Source organism: Macaca fascicularis, chromosome 6 (assembly GCF_037993035.2).
Source record: "Macaca fascicularis isolate 582-1 chromosome 6, T2T-MFA8v1.1".
Lineage (NCBI taxonomy): Eukaryota > Metazoa > Chordata > Mammalia > Primates > Cercopithecidae > Macaca > Macaca fascicularis.
The window spans coordinates 134,569,892-134,587,424 of NC_088380.1; the positions used below are offsets into that span (position 1 = coordinate 134,569,892).

The 17,533-nt window shown below is 37.6% G+C and overlaps 1 long non-coding RNA gene across 3 annotated transcripts in view; it reads right to left on the reverse strand.

Moving 5' to 3' along the window:
• Nucleotides 1–17,533, reverse strand: part of LOC107130062 (uncharacterized) — a 149,014-nt gene that overhangs the window by 47,917 nt on the left and 83,564 nt on the right. For all 3 annotated transcript variants that reach the window (XR_012414045.1, XR_010587592.2, XR_012414046.1), the window contains one exon: nucleotides 16,611–16,729. This is a non-coding gene — a long non-coding RNA (uncharacterized lncRNA). The remainder of the gene's footprint in view (nucleotides 1–16,610; nucleotides 16,730–17,533) is intronic.

A 17,533-nucleotide genomic window follows, 5' to 3' on the forward strand; every position in this document is an offset into this window, starting at 1 on the left:
AGCAAGACAGTCTAGTGGTTATGGTTTTTGATACAAGTTTCAATTTGGTATAAATTCCTGCCCAAGAGGTATAAAAAGACACAGAAATGAAGTGAAATCAAAATAAGAACAATGAGGAAGAACAGAAAGGGATTCTTTCGGAGACATTTTCTAGCAAACATACCTAATAATGACAATCTTGGTTATAATTTAATAGTTATATGATGTTTCCATTCACTGAATCCCCTTTATTCTTACACAAAATAATGTGCTATGACTTCCCTACCTCTTCAAGAATTGACAGGTCAGAGCCAAGAGCTTCAGATAGTTTACTGAGTCTATAGGCCAGCTCCTCCCAAGAGGTAGAAAATGTCTGGCAGTGGCTTGGGGAAGCCTGCAAGCCTCCCTCATAAAAGGGGCTCTGAGGGATCATTTTAGCTGATCTCTTTTGACTATGCAAGAAACAGTTATTAGTTTCTTGGCAGGAAATCAACGCTTTATTGATTTTCAACCTATCGGTTTTCGGAATTACATGGGGGTGGTCCATAGGAATAAGCTGGCTGGGCTATCCCAGCTGACTTTCATGAACACTAACTGCATGTCACTTGTACATGAATCTGGATGCCAAGTGGGCTGGTCCTTTGGTAGAATAACTAAAAATTTGTTTTTTATGTTTCTGTATGTATGAATGTTTCTGTATGTATGTGTGTGACAGCACTACCTAGCTGTCTCTGCCAATGTTCTCCAATAATTACAACGTTCTCTAAATAATTAAGATTTCTTTAGAAGTTTAAGAGAGAGAAAAATATTGAATACAAAATCCTATGAGGCAGGTTTAACTTAAGCTGTGACTCTGCCCATACATGGAAATTTTGAGTACACAATAGGAATTTAACACAAATAACTAGTATTTACTCATGAAAAGTACACTCACATATTTGCCAAGGGTGAAAAATAAAGATGAGATTTTTCCTACTAAGTAGGAAGGCATCATAGATTTTGCAGAATTACCTTTATAGATCAGAATCGTGGAGGGCAACAGCCAGGCTAAGCCACAAAATAGACTTTGAGTCTTCTGTCCCTGAATAGACTTGGTGCAGTATCACTGATGAGAAAGCACTGATCTCAGCTTTGAAGACGGCAATCTAGCTCCAGGGTCTAACTCCAACTGTTGCATACAGAAGAAGTTCTATGGTGTCACAAGACCTGACTTGGAGTCCTGACTCTGTGATTTTGGATATGCCACTGAGCCTCTCTGAAGGTAAAATTAGATCTTGTAATGGAGAGATTCTTACGTGCCAGGTGCCCCAGTAAGTCCAAATCAGAATTCAGGGTCTAGCTAAGCTTAGAAACTGGAAGATATGGTGATTCCCAAGTATATTTTATGAGTTTATTTGCATACAAGTGAGAGGTAGTTAATTTATAAATCTGAACACAAATGTAGATTGGGAGGGGGAAGGAAAATAGGATTATAGAGAAAATTATGTCTAATCTCCAGCCTGAAGCCTATGGGCCAAAGGGTTGAAGGCAGAAGTTAATGTGACTCTTTTACTCCACATTTTATAAGGGTTGAGACCCTCACGTGGGCATGTGTGGAAACACAGAGGACATTCCAGAAATACCTAGAGGGAATGGGGAAAGAGGAAGGAGGGTGTCAAGATGTTCAGCAGCAATGTTTGAAGAGGATCTGAGCCAGGGAAATTGGGATAAAGATGTTAACATGACTCTGTTCTCCCATACATGAAAGACCATTTAATCCTCACAATAACATGAGGAAATAAATATCATTATCCCTGTTTACTCCATTTCTGGGTTTCAGAAGGTAGATAGATGAAGTTAATGCTGTTAACTGTGCATAATAGGATTTGAGTTCTTTCTGGTAAGTAGATCATACTGTCTTTAAGCACTATATTCTGTTCATTTGCCTACTTGCAGCTATAAAATTCTTAAAGGAAAAAACAAGACAGACAACTGAAAGGGATGCTCAAATTGTTTTAGATGCAGGATAATTAACAGTGTCAAAAAGAGAATGAGCAGGGGTTGGGTTTGAGAACAACCTAGGCATAAATCAGGAAGCTCAAATTTTTATACTTTCTGCATCAAAACTTTTCTTTCTTAGACTCACATGAAAACAGAGTGGAAATACTGAGAGAGAGATCTCTCTCAGTGCCCTTGCAGAGGTCAAACACTTCCTTATCTAACTCTGATTTACTTGGGTTGCATGGAAATTAGTGAGCTTGGCTTGATCACTGATGGTTCTGGCATTTCACATTGGAGACTTAAGCCATTTTGGCCAATGCCTTGGTTTGCCTTGGAGTAACACAGTAAGCAGCTCTCTCAACAAGCAGTTTCAATTATTTTTAATGATTATTTTAACCTTAGATTGTAAAGAAAAACCTCAACAAGGGTGAGATACTCTCTAGCAGTTTTAATTTTACTTAAGGTCATGTCTGAGATATCTGGATTTCTTCAATTCTGAATGGAACTACACAAATCTTGCCTTTCTCAGAAGGAATTTCAGTCATTTATCAAGAGCAGAGAGTTCTTTTCATGTTTTGGAAATACAGCTTATGTTCTGAGGGGCCAGAATCACTTTTCCTGCAGCGTGGGGCCAGCTCTACCTAGGGAATCATTAAGCCTATTTGATTTAGAAAAATATGCATATAATTGACTCAAAAGATAGTCTTTATATTTATGCAGCTCTTCTTATTTATTTCACATCCATTTCCACAAAGTGCTTTCATATTATTTTCTCACTTGATTCTCACCAATTCTCTCTGGTTTTGGAAGGTCAAATAACACTATACTCCTTTACAGATAAGGCAACTTGAGCCCAAGAAAGCTTACTTGATATGATGAAGGTCTTAAGGGTAACCGATGGCAGAGGTATTATGACTCCTTATTCTTTGCACTGATTTATGAGTGTTTCATTTACTTACTGCTGTGTAACAAACAACTCCAAACTTCATAGATTCAGAGCATCAGGAATTTAGACAGGACACAGTGGAAATGGCCTATGTCTTCCCCTTGAGGTCTGGGGCCTCAGCTAGGAAGAACAGATGACGACTAGGGTTCGGATCATCTAGACGCTTCAAGAAGACTCACATGTCTGGTGCCTGAACAAGGATGACTAGAACACCAGCTGCAACTATAAACCAGAACACTTACATGTGGCCTCTCCATGTGGCTTGGGCCTTTCCCAGCATGTCATTTGCATTCTGAGGAGCACTTCCAAAAGGGAGCATCCAGAAGGAGAGTGTTCTAGAGAACTAGGCAGGAGATGAATGGCCTCAGATGTCACACAGAAACCCTGCTTCTGTATTCTCCTGGCTACAAGTGAGTCACTAAGCCCAGATTCAATGGAAGGTGGCTCTTGGTGGAAAAGTGGCAGGGTCACATTTAGAAGAGCATTTATGATGGCAGATGCTATTGTGGACATCTTTGAAAAATGTCATCTTCCACTGTAAGCACAAATATATTTCCTGCACAAATAACAGGGAAATAAAAGAAAAAAATCTGAACTAGGGCTTCAAATGGTTATGAAAGAACTAAACAAATAGTAAGAGCTTTCCTACACAGCAACAATAATAGGTACAAAAATAAAGTGGAGCCCCTGGCACAGTGGCTGTCATGGTGGCGTGTGCCTGTAGTCCCAGCTACTTGGGAGGCTGAGGTGGAAGGATCACATGAGCCAGGGAGGTCAAGGGTGCAGTGAGTTGTGACTGCACTACTGCACTCCAAGCTTGTGACAAAGCAAGACTCTATCATGAAAACTTTAAAAAAATACAAAAAGGTGGAAAAAATCCCATTTACATCAGCACTACAAAATATAAAATAATTTAGAAAAAAGTTTAAAAATTACATGGGCATATATGAAGAAATCATCACATTTTCTGAAAGATTTTTTAAATGAAATGAAGATATATATTATGTTTCTTAAAAATGTCCTTTCTGACCAATGCCATATATCATATTCTTGGACAGTGTTATTTCTGCTCCAAATGTAACTCAGTTCCAAGAAAAAAATCCCAACATAGAGATATGTGAATTTAATATTATTAATGTAAAGTTCATCAGGAAGAATAAAATTATTAGAAAAGTCAATAGCCTTATTAATTAAAGAATAAAGAAATATAAAACATATCAGATATTAAAATCTTATAAAGTTTCCATATTTTAAATGGAGACATTGCTGGTATTAAATTAGATAATCATGTGCCTGAGACCAGGTTTCACCTCTTGTCCTCGTATAATTATAATTCTTTTTACCCTCAAAAGTATCCTGTTTTGGATGATAAATTATATGGCCACCCTACAATTAATCATACATATGTATCTGTACTCCCTCCCCAAACCCTACTTAAAAGGCAATAAATACATTTTAAAAATATTAGTCAAAAGATCCAAGAGAAGCGATGGATGGATGGATGGATGGATGGATGGATGGATGAATGGATGGATACATAAGTAGGTGGATAGAAAGAGAAGTAGATGAAGGGATAGGTAGATGGCTAGATATATATAAAATAAATAGACTGATCATTCAGCCAACAACTAACTGGGAAAAAAAGAGAATCAAATAGTGAAATGTGTGTTGTGGTGAGAATCAAAGTTTGGTGTGATGACCAAGAGTGACTTTGGCTATTTCTGGCTGAAAATTTTATTTGAAAACATTAAATTTAAGTTGGTATTTGAATGGCAAGAAGGAGCAAGTCCTTCAAAGAGCTGGAAGGAACACTTTCTATTAAGGGAAATTAATTAGTACAAAGGCCATATGCTAAGATTAAATTTAGCTTGTTTGAGAAACTTAAATACTTATGTAGCTGAAGCATAGTACCCATATAAGATGAAGTCTGAGAGGTAGGTGAGACCATTTAGGATCTGTAAAATAGAGTAAGTTAGAGTAAGAAAGCAAGCTGGAGCAAAAAGTTTGGATTTTATCCTAAATGAAATGTGAATTAATTAAAGAATTTTAAATAGAGTAATATCTCATAAATATTTTTTAATAAGAAAGGTATGGACAATGAATTGTGGAGAGGCAAGAATAGAAGGTGGCAGATCAGTTATGAGGCTATTACAGTGGTCTTGGCAAGGGAAAATAGTGTCTTAGGCAAGAATGACAGAAAGAAGAGTGAAGTGTTTGAATTAGGAAGGAAAATCTGACAGGGCTTGCAGAAGGCATAAGGCAAAAGACTGACAGATGTTGCTGTATAGAAATATAAATCTTATATATCAAATAGACCATAAACAAAGTTAACAGTTAAAAAATAAATGAAGAAAAAATGTGTAATATACATAACAAAGGATTAAAATAAATTATGTATATTTAAAAATGTCAAAAATACATTTTAAAAGCTGTAAATGAATAAGAAAAAAAACAAACAACCCAATAGAAAAAGGTGCAGTGATATAAAGAGATAATTTACAAAACAAAATACAAATGAAATAACACGTGCAAAGACATTCAACCCTGTCAATAAACACTTACAAAATAAAATAATAAATCACTTTAATCTTTTTCACTGGAAAAATTAAAGATATAAAATTTAAAATATAATAAAAGAGAAAAATACATAAGTTTAAATATTTTGTATTGGTTGAAAGTAATAATGGTAATATAAATGAATATGGAAATTTGGCAGTTTGTCTACATCTATCAAGATTTTTAATTGACTGTGAAATTCACCTGGTATTTATTCTAAAGATACACTTTCATTATTTATTAATTATTTTTATTACTTATTATTTATTTTTAGACAAGAGTCTCATTCCATCACCCAGGCTGGAGTGCAGTGGCACAATCTCCGCCCACTACAACCTCCACCTCCCGGCTTAAAGCAATTCTCTCACCTCAGCCTCCTGAGTAGCTAGAACTACAGACACGCACTACCACAGCTGGCTAAGTTTTGTACTTTTAGTAGAGACAGGATTTCGCCATGTTGGCCAGGCTGGTCTCAAACTCCTGACCTCAAGTGATCCGCCAGGCTCTGCCTTCCAAAGTGTTGGAATTACAGGCGTGAGCCACCTCGCCCAAGCTAGAGATACACGTTCAAATGTGTACATGAAGATACATACAAGAATATTCATTGCAAGGGGGTTTTTGTAATGGAAAATGTCACCCATTTTTGGTAACATTCACCCCAAGAAATATAATGGAAATACTGTGAAGAATTTTTAAAGAGTAATATTGATATATATGGACTTACTCGGAAATATCTCTATGACTTTTTAGAAGTAAAAAATCAAGTCACAAAACAATAAAAGGAGTTTGGTTTTCTTTATATGGAGGAAACTGAAACTATATGTGAATGTGAATGTAGGTAGATTCAGAGTAATATCTTCAATGTCTTAAAATTTTAACAGCGGTTCCACAGTAGGGTAGGAAGTTAATTGACCTGACTTATGGGAGGGCTGATGGATGAAGAAGCACTTTTGTTTTTTATGCTATACACATCTGCATTGTTTGAATGTTTATAGCACATATTTTTGTATTACTTGAGTAATTCTCTATATTGGATTTCAAAAAGTGAACAAATGAAACTTAGATTATGTTGGCAGTCACAGAAGGGGCTTCAATCATGAACAGTTGTGAAACTTTTGGCAGTAATTTGAATTTAATAAATCTTTACTGAACAAAGCTTGCAAGAGTACAGTTCAATGTGGAGTCTGGTCAAACGCTAAAGGAAGTGCTCCAAGAAGAGAGAGTCTAAGGACTTGGTAGGGTAGAAAGAACAAGGCAAAGGCTTGAATCTGTAACGTCTTTGAGTTTTTTGATTTCCCTTATCCATAAAATGAAGTATTGGCCAAAGCAGCATTTCAAACTCTTTTTTTTGTTTGTTTGTTTGTTTTTTGAGGGGTGGGGGCAAGGAACAGAACACTTTTGTATTCCCAAAATACAAAATAGTGAGAATTATGAAACTCTCACTATTTACCCTGATAAAAGCAGTATTTCTCTGGTTAAAGGAGGTCAAAAGCCAGAGCCCTACCAGCTCAGTTCCTTGGGCAACACTGCAGCCTTCCTCGGGATGTCCCAGGGGAATCCAAGGCCATGGAGAACACTCCTTAAAAACTTCCAGCCTGGGTCATTTCTAAAGCCTTTACTACTCTAAAATACATAATTCTCATTTACAGATGTAACTCCTGAGAGTCAGCCTCAGTGAGTGTAGAGTATGGTTAGAATTCAACTGAGGAAAAGCAAAGAGGAGCAGCATTTATTACACTATTTACATGTGCTACACCTTGTTTAAGCCATTTTAATACCTTACTTTGTTTAATCCTCACAACCATCCAGTATTTTTAGCTCCAGGCAGGGAGGAAACAAGGAGATAAGGAGCTTTCCAGAGGTCACACAGTAAGTACTGAGCTGGAATTCTAACAGATTTGCCTAATTGGAAATATCACACTGGGTAGGCCTAGAGCACGGTGTCCTATTAGGGAAAAGGGGATATAACAATAGTATTTCTGGGGGCTGATGGGGTGGGTGGTGGAGGACACCAGGATAGGGTGGGTGGGATGACTTCCAACACCAGCTCCTCATGCTTCCCAGCTTTGTCAGGGACTATGCCTTGTAACAGTCTATTTGGGGGAGCTAAGACTATCACATGTGGAACAAATTAAGGAAAACATAGGCAGCTTGTAATTAGCTGTTTGACCACATGGTATACTCTAGAATTTGAGGAGCTTTGAGGTATTTTTTTTTTTTTTTTTCAGAAATGATTATAAATTTGCACTACTCTTGTTCCGTCCTCTCCAGATACCTGGTTGTGGTCAGTGCGAGTGATCAAGGCAACACGATGCACATCCATCACCCCTGAGCAAGATATGCTCAAACACATGTACACTACAATGTTCCCATAACATCTCCCTCCATAGCATCAGCAACTGACCTAAATGCCTGCCTTAATGGGCAGGGCTTTTCTGCATGCTAGATGTCCAGAATGCTTGATTTCCCTACTTGTAATTTACCACTGCAGTTGTTATTTACATTATTTTCCAAGTAATCAATTCATAGAACAGGCAGACAAGAGCTGAGTCATCTTGGAAGAGAGCCCAAAAATCTCCCCTGCACAGCAAGCTTTACAAAAAGATCATCCTTTGTGGAATGCAAACAAAATGGCCTCCGCAATTTATTAATGTTCCCAAGAGCTGTGATTATGAATCCAGACATTTTAACAATGTTGAATCTAATTATGCCAAGTGAACAGAGTATCTGTCACAAGTTACTCCAAACCATCCAGAGGTACAATGTAAGCCTCCTGTTTTTACAGGTTCTTCTGTCAAATTTAACAGAGAGCATTTTGTCTTTTGAACTAGACTAAGGTTAGACAAGATTTACACTGAATGCAGCCAGAGCAATCAATGACTAAGCCAGGGTGCCTATATTTCAGTCACCACGTTCTCCAATTTTAAGGAGAATAAAATATTGGCATATTCCCAGTTCAACCCATTTAATTCAACTGCTGTTTGTTTTAAAAGGAAATTTAAAACAATAACAAAGAAGGAATTCACCAATGCTGATTCTATGACACACACACAAAATATTTTTTTAAAATTATACTTTAAGTTCTGGAGTACACATGCAGAACGTGCAAGTTTGTTACATGGGTATACACGTGCCATGGTGGTTTGCTGCATCCATCAACCCATCACCTACATTAGGTATTTCTCCCAATGCTATCCCTCCCCTAGTCCCCCCATCCCCTGACAGGTCCTGGTGTGTGATGTTCCCCTCACTGTGTCCATGTGTTCTCATTGTTCAACTCCCCTTATGAGTGAGAACATGTGGTGTTTGGTTTTCTGTTCTTTCAATCATTTGCTGAGAATGATGGTTTCCAGCTTCATCCATGTCCCTGCAGAGGACATGAACTCATCCTTTTTTATGGCTGCATAGTATTCCATGGTGTATATGTGCTACATTTTCTTTATCCAGTCTATCACTGATGGACATTTGGGTTGGCTCTAAGTCTTTGCTATTGTGAACAGTGCCACAATAAACATACGTGTGCATGTGTCTTTATAGAATGATTTATAATTCTTTGGGTATATACCCAGTAATGGGATCACTGGGTCAAATGGTATTTCTGGTTCTAGATCCTTGAGGAATCGCTACACTGTCTTCCACAATGGTTAAACTAATTTACACTCCCACTAACAGTGTAAAAACATTCCTATTTATCCACATCCTCTCCAGCATCTGTTGGTTTCCTGATTTTTTAATGATCACCATTCTAACTGGCATGAGATGGTATCTCATTGCGGTTTTGATTTGCATTTCTCTATTGACCAGTGGTGATGAGCTTTCTTTCATATGTTTGTTGGCTGTATAAATGTCTTCTTTTGAGAAGTGTCTGTTCATATCCTTTGACCACTTTTTGATGGAGTTGTTTGTTTTTTTCTTGTAAATTAGTTTAAGTTCTTTGTAGATTCTGGATATTAGCCCTTTGTCAGATGGATAGATTGCAAAAATTTTCTCCCATTCTGTAGACTGCCTGTTCACTCTGATGATAGTTTCTTTTGCTGTGCAGAAGCTCTTTAGTTTAATTAGATCCCATTTCTCAATTTTGGCTTTTGTTGCCGTTGCTTTTGGTGATTTAGACATGAAGTCTTTGCCCATGCCTATGTACCGAATGGTATTGTCCAGGTTTTCTTCTAGGATTTTTATGGTTTTAGGTCTTACCTTTCAGTGTTTAATCCATCTTCAGTTAATTTTTGTATAAGGTATAAGGAAGGGGTCCAGTTTCAGTTTTCTGCATATGGCTAGCTAGTTTTCACAATACCATTTATTAAGTAGGAAATCCTTTCCCTTTTGCTTGTTTTTGTCAGGTTTGTCAAAGATCAGATGGTTGTAGATGTCTGGTGTGATTTCTGAGACCTCTGTTCTGTTCCATTGGTCTACATGTCTGTTTCGTACCAGTATAATGCTATTTTGGTTACTGTAGCCTTGTAGTATAGTTTGAAGTCAGGTAGCGTGATGCCTCCAGCTTTGTTCTTTTTGCTTAGGATTGTCTTGGTTCTGCGGGCTCTTTTTTGATTCCATATGAAGTTTAAAGTAGTTTTTTCAAATTCTGTGAAGAAAGTCAATGGTAGCTTGATGGGGATAGAATTGAATCTATAAATTACTTTGGACAGTATGGCCATTTTCACAATATTGATTATTCCTATCCATGAGTATGGAATGTTTTTCCATGTATTTGTATCCTCTCTTATTTCTTTGAGCAGTGGTTTGTAGTTCTCCTTGAAGAGGTCCTTCACATCCCTTGTAAGTTTGTATTCCTAGGTATTTTATTCTCTTTGTAGCAGTTGTGAATGGGAGTTCACTCATGATTTGGCTCTCTGTTTGTCTGTCATTGGTATATAGGAATGCTTGTGATTTTTGCACATTGATTTTGTGTCCTGAGACTTTGCTGAAGTTGCCTATCAGCTTAAGGAGATTTTGGGCTGAGATGATGGGGTTTTCTAAATATACAATCATGTCATCTGCAAACAGAGACAATTTGACTTCTTCTTTTCCTATTTGAATATCCTTTATTTCTTTTTCTTGCCCGATTGCCTTAGTCAGAACTTCCAACACTATGTTGAATAGGAGTGGTGAGAGAGGGCATCCTTGTCTTGTGCCGGTTTTCAAAGGGAATGCTTCCAGTTTTTGCCCATTCAGTATGATATTGGCTGTGGGTTTGCCATAAATAGCTCTTACAATTTTGAGATACGTTCCATCAATACCTAGTTTATTGAGAGTTTTTAGCATGAAGGACTGTTGAATTTTGTCAAAGGCTTTTGCTGCATCTATTGAGATAATGATGTGGTTTTTGTTATTGGTTCTGTTTATGTGATGGATTACATTTATTGATTTGCATATGTTGAACCAGCCTTGCATCCCAGAGATGAAGCCTACTTGTTTGTGGTGGATAAGCTTTTTGATGTTCTGCTGGATTTGGTTTGCCAGTATTTTATTGAGGATTTTCTCATCAATGTTTATCAGGGATAGTGGCCTGAAATTTTCTTTTTTTGTTGTGTCTCTGCCAGGTTTCAGTATCAGGATGATGCTGGCCTCATAAAATGAGTTAGGGAGGATTCCCTCTTTTTCTATTGTTTGGAATAGTTTCAGAAGGAATGGTACCAGCTGCTCTTTGTACCTCTGGTAGAATTCGGCTGTGAATCTGTCTGGTCCTGGACTTTTTTTGTTGGTAGGCTATTAATTACTGCCTCAATTTCAGAACTTGTAATTGGTCTCTTCAGGGATTTGACTTCTATACAAATAAACTAGAAAATCTAGAAGAAATGAATAAATTCCTGGACCAAATTTCAATCCTAATATCACTTAATACAAGTATACACTAGCAGTTTCAGAGAGTAACAACAGATGTAGAAGTCGAAATCATTTTTATTCAAAACAGGAGATGGGAAATGTTTTATTCACACATGCATCCCCCATGGCCAGTATGACCTTGCATGCAGTTGGTGCTCAATAAATGTTGATTATATAAAGAAAGAAAATCTAGTTATGGGACTTTGTGTGATCAGTATAATATCCATTTTTGTTTGAAGACAAACTTTAATTTTTTCTTCCTGTTCTCCTTCAGTGGATGGTATTTGATTTTTCTTTTCATGTTAAAAAGTTAGTAGGCTCTTATCCATTGTAGTAGAAGGTCCACCATACATTACATTTCTATTTCTCTTTCCTCTCTAATGAAAAAAGTTTTGAATAACCAAACATCCTAGCTTCCCTTGTTTATGACTGGAGTTCTGGTACAATTATTCTTAGTGTCCTTTAAAAAATATCACAATTTAGGAAACAAACAAACTATAATCTAAGTCATCTAGAAAAGCGCCACAAAATCACCAATCACCTTTATCTCACTGAAGATTGTACCCTGGGGACAGTAATCCTTTCCAAACAAAGGAAGAGTAGCTGTCAGTACCCTGGAATCACTTCTGAATCCTTTTCAGAAGATAAAACACTTTTCAGTTACTGAAAGTATTCATCCTCAGAAAATAAGTTGAGCAAGTCTTCTCAATATGAACGAAATCAAACTGAGTGGATCCTCAGTGAGAGAAGGGTGATGTTGTTTTGGGTCTATGAGCAGACAAATATCAGACCAGACCAACCCAGCAAACCTGCGGTCTATTAATGTGCTGTATAGGAAAGAGCCAAGCAAGTTTAGCATTGGTGGGGTGGTATTGGACTCCCTCTAAGGGAGGAGTCCACAGCTATGACACACACCACTTGTCTTGAGAGCAGTCATCAATAGTGACATCCTGTGACAGTCAGAGGCAATGGGATCTGATCAGACTCAGTTTCTCTCCTTGCTTATACAGGAACGCCAGGCTCCTAACTCTCCCTTTGTCCCCAATCTTTGGACTATGTAAATTCCTAGTGTTCTTAGAAACCTGAAACACACACACACACACACACACACACACACACACACACACAGAAAAAAAAAACCGGTGAGACTAAAAAGATTCTTTGAAATGAATAAAATAATGGTGGCATTAATTTCATACCAAGTTTGTGGAGGAATTCACAAAAGACAGACAAAAAGAACAAAATTTAACGGGCAACAAGCAATTTTAGCTAAGATTTTGGGAAGAATGTCTTGAATATACACAGGATGTCCACACCTGGAGTTCTTAAAGATCCCAAGTGGCTTGCAGTCAAATGCACCCATGACCTACTTGGGCCCCAGGGTCAGGCAATGACTAGGGTCTTCCACTTCTAAGCAACTCACTGTAAGTTAGTTCTGGAGCTTGATTTAAAAAAGACTAGAGGGCAAACTTTTCTTTGCCCATAGAAAAATCTAGGCTCATGAAAAATGTAATCGATGTTTAGACACTTTGGGACACTGACATGGTTATAGAGCTTATCATTGTTTTGAAAAGTGTCTGAAACAGTTTTCTGTACACATAGAGGTATTATCAGAATGACTGCCAGAAAAACTAAGACAGCGGATACTGAAAGCCAACCTAACAGTGCCAATGGGAATAAGGACCTCCTTTTTTCATCACTTTTCATCCAGAGATCTCTTTAGAGATGCCATGAGATACAAGGAAGAAGAATGTAAAGAATGCATAAAAACCAAGAGCACTCAGGAATTTATGGAAATTATGGAAATGATTCACGTAAAGAAGACTGATAAGAACAAAGAAAGAAAGGCAAAGTAAAATTATATAGGAAGCAAAGATGGTAAAAAGAATCCAAAAGTTACCCCAAACATGGCGTATGCTTTGATAAGACTACTGAGACTACACTAAGATTTTAGGGGGAAATTCCTCAAAACAAAAGGATGGCCAAGAGATGTGAATGTGTTTACATTAGAATAAAATAATGAATATGACCCTAAGTGTAGATTAACTTTCCTTTTACCTTTTAGGTACAAGGCCAGCATCTGTATAGCTCAGTGTTTACATTTACACTTACGTAATGTGTGAGTTGGCACATTGAGTGACCCATGCAAGCAATCACAGATTAATTTTATTGATGAGCAATTCAACAGCTCCACAAGATGGCACATGGGAATTTTTCACTGCTTATAGACTAGGCCAGCCCCTCCATTCCAGGAAAAGTACAATCATTTATTTGTAAGGGGTTTGGGACCTCAAAGGGAAAACTGCAGATGGAATCTCCAAGTTCAAAAGGGTTCATTGCTGCCAATTATAAAGTACTTCTATTATTGGCTATTTGGTCGTGGGGTGTCATTTTTTAAAACTGGATTTACTGATAACTATGGAGCATAAGGTTTATGTTCTAATTTCTCTGGGATTTGATCAGCGGTTTCCCAGTTTTGACACAGAAGTAGGTTCTTTGCAAAACTGTATTTGCGTCAAGTTCTGACTTTGGAAATCAAAAACTCCTAGTGAGAATGTTATTATTGATCTAATTAATCACAATGTAAGAATTGCTTTCAGTAATACTTAATATAGAATGAATCATTTAATTAATAGCCAAGAAAAGAGCTCGTAGAATTTCACTCTGTTCACTACTCCACCCCAATCCTGTGAATTGATTTGGTTGTTAAATACAGTTGCGAAACACATTTGCAAGAAATAAACAAACTCAAACACATAAAGGACATGTTTAGCATCCGGTCAGGTATGAAAAAGTAACTCTTGCATTATAGAACAGAAGACAAAAAGAATAATTGTAAATTAATCCAAGTAAACAGGATGTTCTGTCATATCAATTTAAAATCAAACACAAGGATCTGGCAATCTGAATCAGGAAAGAAAACAAGGAAAACCTTCCCTCAGCCAGTACTCGAGAAGAATGCCAGCCCTGGTGGACACGTGTCAAGAGAATTTAGTGGAGCCTCATCGTTGCACACATATTCATTTCTCTTTCCCCCTTGTTAAGGCTTTACTCTGTGACATTAGCAAAGATACTTTCATTCATTCAACAAATGCATGTTGATGTATACACTAAGCCAGACTCCTGGCACACTGTACTCAATGCCTTTGTTGCTTGTCAACTAAAAATACCCTTGCTTGCCTCAATTTAGCAAAATATATAGAAAGAATATTTGACAATGAGACAAAAAGATTCAGTTCTAGTTCATGTTCTATTACTTATTAAATATGTTACCAAAAGCAAGTATGGCCAAATACAAGCTCTTATAAAATTATAAGCAATGATAAATATTGGGCAAGTTGCTGCATGAGGGCTCTGTTTGTCTCTTAAATCCCAGACTGGCAGATGCCAAAAACAGTTTTGTCATGGAAAAGGATGGTTGGTAATTCCGTTTTCCCCTTTGCTTTACTGCCCACAGAATTTCAGTGAACATTCAAAATAGGAAAGAAATCTCAGAATCCAGGATGTATGCTATAATACACAGACAGTATTTAGAATATTCACAGGAGCATGTGTTCAATCTTCCCTATTTTCAAGCAAATTAATTTGAGACCTAGATTCCACAGACATGTATATCACATGAGCCTGCAAAGAGCCATGAACTGCCACCTCGCTCAGAAGAAGCTAATCAGAGTATATGTTTTTTCTTCCCTGTACCATTTTCCTCCTGCCACTCAAAATAGACCCAGAGCCTCAGGGATTCGCATATGACTCAGATTGGGCCAATTATAATACCTTACCCCTCTCCTTGGCAATGATGGGCACATAGTTCAAGCCACACCTGTTGTGTCACATAATCAGAAATCCATAAGATGGTGAGTCCGGAGCTGCTGGTGGCCAAGTCCCTAGCATGTGGGAAGAGCTGGTCTGGAAGAATTAGGGCAACACTCTGTTTCTCTAGAAGATGACAGAAATCCTGACGGAATGAGAATCCTGATGGAATGTGAACTCCTGGTTTTAGTCTTCTGAAGACCTCTCAAGGGTCGTTGCTCTGTCTTCTTTGAGCTCTAATAAATCTCCTTTTTGGGGTAAGCTAATTTGGATTGGTTTCTGTCACCAATGTAATGACTGATGCATAGGAAAGGGCAGAAATACTCACCGTTTTTTTTTGTTTTTGTTTTTGCATTAATGCTTGCTACAAGAATGCCTGGAACTGGGAAAGTGGCTGGAATGGAGATTCAAGGCCACAATATCTGGCTCTTGTAGAGAGAGGAAGAATGCAGATTTATTGAGAGGACAGTGGTAGCATGAGAAGAATGAGCTTGGGGTCCTCTGGCCAAGGTCTGAGAGGCCCCCAAAGCTATGCCATACTGACTTTCAAGCAAAAATTAAAGTATAGGAGGCACAATAGGATACTCATCCTGGCACTGCAACCAAGTTTTTTACTTTGAGCCATTCATATAACCTTTCCAGGACTGGTTTTCATCTATAAAATAAGGGTCTCACATTGCAAAGTGCTGTACTTCTTGAAGCTCTCATGAAAACTGACTTTAAACTTGACAAAAAATAACTGTGAGAAAGAGTGGACAGGGAGAAATTTAGGCAAAAATAGTTCATTGATATTATATTTATTTTTAATAATAATAACTAAAATATAGCATAACTTTATGGAGGACACTGTTTTATATGTAGTACATTTGTTAACTCATTTAATCATCAGTTCAAACCAAGAGATAGATACTTTTATTATTCCCATTTTAAAGTTGAAGAAGCCAAGGCACAGAGGAGTCTAATAACTTTCCCAACACTACCCAATTAGCACGTCAGAAATAGGAACATAACGCATGCAATCATTGTCCAAAATCCGTGCAATTAATAACTGTGCTACACATCTGCTGTTAAGTGTACCTGTTTCTCTGCCTGGAACAAAGTAGAAATTCAGTAAGTGTTTATTAAATGTTAGCAGATGAATATAAAGTGTTCTCTGTAAAGGCATTGATAATAACCGAGTGATGCATTTTTCAAAGTCATGGTGCTAATGGTGAAGTACTTGTCCATGAGACAAGATAGCCTTTGTAGGGATATTTTGCAGCCATACTCCCAAATACAACCCTCTTTCTGTCCCACTCTAGCTAGAATTCTTGGAGCATTATGTGCAAGGGTTAAGTACATTTTGTTAAAGGTAGGACAATCCTCATGTAATTTCCTTGGCAACTGGATTATACTAAGTAGACTGGTTTTTGACAAGTACTTCTACCTCATGCCAATGAGAAAACTGTCAGAAATAAACTGTCAGAAACAAAGAAGAATAGAGAAGTAGAAGAATATGTTCACCAAAAACACTTACTTGTTTCTTTGCCATGTGTTAAATGAAGGCATTACTTATGCTCTCTCATCAGGATTGTCCTTTCAATCACGACTTTCTTAGCCCCCAGAATTGGCAGAAATGGCTTCTGTAATTAGCACCTATAATTTGTAAATGTCCATATGATTAGGTTTATTGAAGACTATGTATTAAGCAAATTAGAATTTAGATTAGAGCAAAATTTTGATAAATTCACTATCCCTTTAAGTAAGAATCAGATTTTCCTACATTAACTCTGTTGTAAAGAATTATGTTGCTAGAGTCAAACTTGGTGGTTTAATAAAGCCACTCCCTCATTGGAATGCTGAGATCAAGTTTATTAATCCATACCAGCAGAGCTTATCTAAGCAACGGAAAAGACCATCTTAATTGTTATCTACCATGTGATTTTATAAACCAGTTGAAGTTTAGCAATCTGCACTTTCATTGTCCAGTGGCTTCAAGGATCTAAGGAACAAAATGGCTTAAAGGTTAGTTCAGCCTATATCATGACAATTGCCATGGTTTGGAAAATTTGTATTACAAGGACTACGAATAGCTCTCATGCGATCAGAACAATAGCTGTGGAAAAAAACTATTAGGTCATTGCATCTACCGATCCCCCTGTCGGTTCTAGAGAAGCAATTAGAGCTTCGCTTGCTCTGGTATTACTTCTCTGTGTGCAGAGAGAAAGCTTTAACTCCTTGTGGTGTAGCCAGCCTGGCTCTGGTGAAAGATAATGGACTGCTGCTCATCCAGCCTCATCCACATAGGAGAAGCTGCCCAAGCTGAATCCGGAACCGAGTCCATTGGTGAGCTCGAATATGGATCTTATAGTTCTTAGTCCAGAACTGTTTATTTTGCAGATCTTCTCCCCCTGTGGAATGCAGCAGCCCCAAGAGCAACACCTCACCAAGCCCCAAGAG